The sequence below is a fragment of the Hylobates moloch genome, unplaced genomic scaffold (assembly GCF_009828535.3).
Source record: "Hylobates moloch isolate HMO894 unplaced genomic scaffold, HMol_V3 SCAFFOLD_13, whole genome shotgun sequence".
NCBI classification, from domain to species: domain Eukaryota; kingdom Metazoa; phylum Chordata; class Mammalia; order Primates; family Hylobatidae; genus Hylobates; species Hylobates moloch.
Genome location: NW_026652288.1, coordinates 56,169,238 through 56,172,533, shown reverse-complemented (window position 1 = coordinate 56,172,533; position 3,296 = coordinate 56,169,238). Strand labels below are relative to the sequence as shown.

Sequence of the window (3,296 nt, the reverse complement as noted above, 5' to 3'; positions counted from 1 at the left end):
CTAAGGGCAACCACAAAATTATTGGTGCTATGAGTAGGTGGTCTAGGCCACGCCATCTGGACCACTACCACCTGGGGGTCTTCTCCTGCTTTTGGCTTGCTAATTGGCTCTGCTGCCTACTGGAGAGTTTGCACTTTTAGCTGTTGCTTGCTGGCTGGCATGAGCTTTGAGCTGTGTAACATTATGCTACATTTGCCAATTCCAACCAAGCCTCTGTCATGGATTTCACTGACCTAAGTTGGAAGTTTTGATAATTGTCATTTAGGGACAGGCATATGAGGTGAGCACCTTCCTTAAGGTGGCTCTGGGCCATGCCTTGTGGCTCAGATCTCTGCATGAGTCTTGGATTGAATTATGTGCCTGGATTTCAGCATAAGCAGTGACCAACACTAGATTTGGGAATGACTCTTTGCCTGTGATCATTGGTTGCATGTCTCAAGCAGGCATTGGCCCTTGTTTTACAGACTGCTCAGGAGAATGACTACACCTTCTCTAATCTGTGGGTTCAACAGGTGATCACTGACGTGAGGAAGAGTCGTCACTAGGTGGAGTGCTGGGGTCCACTCTCCAAAAAGCTGGTGGTTTATGAGGACTTTACAAAATGCTGGTTCCGCTGTTGCTACCTATGTCTCTGTCATTTAAAAAGGTCATAATCCTCAGGGTTTTAAGGGAATGCACGCTTGGCACAGACTCTTATGAAAAGTAGCTCTAAATGCTTCACTCTGTGCCTTCGAGAGGCCTGAAGACACCACTGCCCTATTGAACAACTCTGAAATTGTAAAATGGACTGACAAAGACTGGGTTTAATCAAGTGCTGCAACTTGTCAACATGACAAGGAGTTAATTCAAACCCAACTTAAGGTTAGGGTCCCTAAACCCAGGAAAGCAATAATTGCCATGAGGAAGGCTCATAACTCTGATGACACTAATTTGAGACTCTCTGGAGGAAGACATTTGTAAATGTGAGTAGGGTAGGAAGGACCCTCCCTCTCTTGCAAAGTATATCCAGTAACCAGTCGAATAAAACAGAACAAAAACTTTGATAGAAGGGAAGGAAACAAAAACTAAAATAGACAAAAAGGATGCCAATTGGTTTTTGTACTTCTACAGTATGGTTTAAATTAACCTTAACAGCTGCTGACATGTGCCAATTGACAAAAACTTTCATGGCCTTAATTGACATCAGGGATCAAATTACAGTCATACGTAAATTGTATTAAACAAGGCACCCTGTATACTTGCAAGGGTGGTACAGACTTCAAAGAGAAGGCATAAAGTAAAGGCAAACGGGTATGCCTCACCTTAACCACTGGAACTATTATTTTGCTTCATTTGTCTATTATCTTAAAATATCCCATAGTGAGCATTTGGACATGAATGATTTGATGCATTGAGTAACAAACTGAAATAAAAATAAGTCTTTGGCACTAACAATTAACAAAATGGAACCCTACATATCTAACCTTGTTGTCTCCTCTCTCAGTTAAAATAGTTAATATGACCCATGTGTTCAAACAAGAACTACAGGAATTAAGACCCATCATACAAGACCTACTGAAGGAAGGAGCCATCGTTCCTACTTTCTTCTTCTTTAATAGTCCAACTTGGCCAGTGCTCAAATCTGATGAAAATGAATGTTACCCAATAGTAGGTAACATTGGGTAAAATGAATGTTACTCATAGTGTTAACCATAGCCTTAATGCTATGATATAATGATTAAGACTTCCAGACCTAATATTATTAAAATTACTGACTCCAATCAGCAACTGAAAAATATTTCGCTATTATAGATTTGGCTGATATGGTTCTATTTAGTGCCTATTTGAACAGCCTCTTCACCACAGATTGTCTTCACTTTTTTTTTTTTTTTTTTAAATATGGAACGCTTCATGAATTTGGGTGTCATCCTTGCACATGGGCCATGCTAATCTTCTCTGTATCGTTCCAATTTTAGTATATGTGCTGCCGAAGCGAGCACTGTCTTCACTTTTGAAGGAACACAATATGCCCTTACCTGGTTACTCATAGGGCATATCAACAGACCTCCACTGTACACAATCATCGTTGGCAAGAGTTCAACCATATCCAACTTTCTCCAGGAATGCAGGTATGACATCATACTGATGACATTCTCCTCCAAGGAGAATCATTTAGCACACTCATACCGGACCTATAAATACAAAGGAGCTCTCATAAAAAGGGGTGGGCCATTGATTCACACAGTGTACAAAATTTGGACAGCTCAGTAAAATTCCAACTAATTATTGGTCACCCCTGACATGCTCCATGTTCTATCCCTAACACTGTTAAGAAGCAACTCTTGGCCGGGTGCGGTGGCTCACGCCTGTAATCCCAGCACTTTGGTAGGCTGAGGTGGGCAGATCATGAGGTCAGGAGATCGAGACTATCCTGGCTAACACGGTGAAACCCCGTCTCTACTAAAAATACAAAAAAATTAGCTGAGCGTGGTGGCGGGCGCCTGTAGTCCCAGCTACTCGGGAGGCTGAGGCAGGAGAATGGTGTGAACCTGGGAGGCAGAGCTTGCAGTGAGCTGAGATTGCGCCACTGCACTCCAGCCTGGGTGACAGAGCAAGAGTCTGTCTCCAAAAAAAAAAAAGAAGCAACTCTTGCTGTGTATGGTGCTGTGTGTCTGTTGTCTCAGCTACTTGGAAGGCTGAAGCAGGAGGGTCACTTGAGGCCAGGATTGGAGGCTGCAGTGCTTTATGATGGCACACCTGTGAATAGTCACCACACTCCAGCCTGGGCACATAGTGAGATCCCATCTTTAGAAACAATATTGAATTAATTAAAATTAAACAAAGAGGAAATTCTTGTCCCTCCCAGCATTTCCAATGTGAAAACAGGCCCAACATTTTTTAGGTCTTTGGGGGTTTTAGAGGCAGTATGTTTCTCATTTACAAGTTCTGCTTAAGCCCTTTTATACTGCTACTTATAAATCAGCCCATTTTGACTGGGATCCCCTACAACAAAAGGCTCTAAAATCTATCCAAATTGCAGTACATACACTAGTGCCCCCCAGAGATTCCTTCCCTGTAGATATTTTGGTAAGCTTCTTTCAAGGCTCCTGGAGATTCTGGGCAACCATGAAGGCCATAAGTTGTTCATGGGTGCAAGAAACTGCCCTTTCAGCCTGCATAACACACTGCTGGAATGACAGCTCTTGGCCACATACTAGGCGCTTCTGGAAATGGAGGCTCCCATGGTTCCTGGGACTCTCTGCAGCTAGCTGCCCATTATGTCTTGGGTCATGGAGGCTATCATAGCCACAAAGCCC

The 3,296-nt window shown here is 43.0% G+C and overlaps 1 non-coding gene across 1 annotated transcript; it reads right to left on the bottom strand.

The window, feature by feature from the left end:
- Positions 1 to 1,872: 1,872 nt before the first annotated feature.
- On the bottom strand, positions 1,873 to 1,979 carry LOC116481392 (U6 spliceosomal RNA). The gene has a single exon (XR_004251548.1). It is a non-coding gene; the product is annotated as a U6 spliceosomal RNA (small nuclear RNA).
- Positions 1,980 to 3,296: the final 1,317 nt, after the last annotated feature.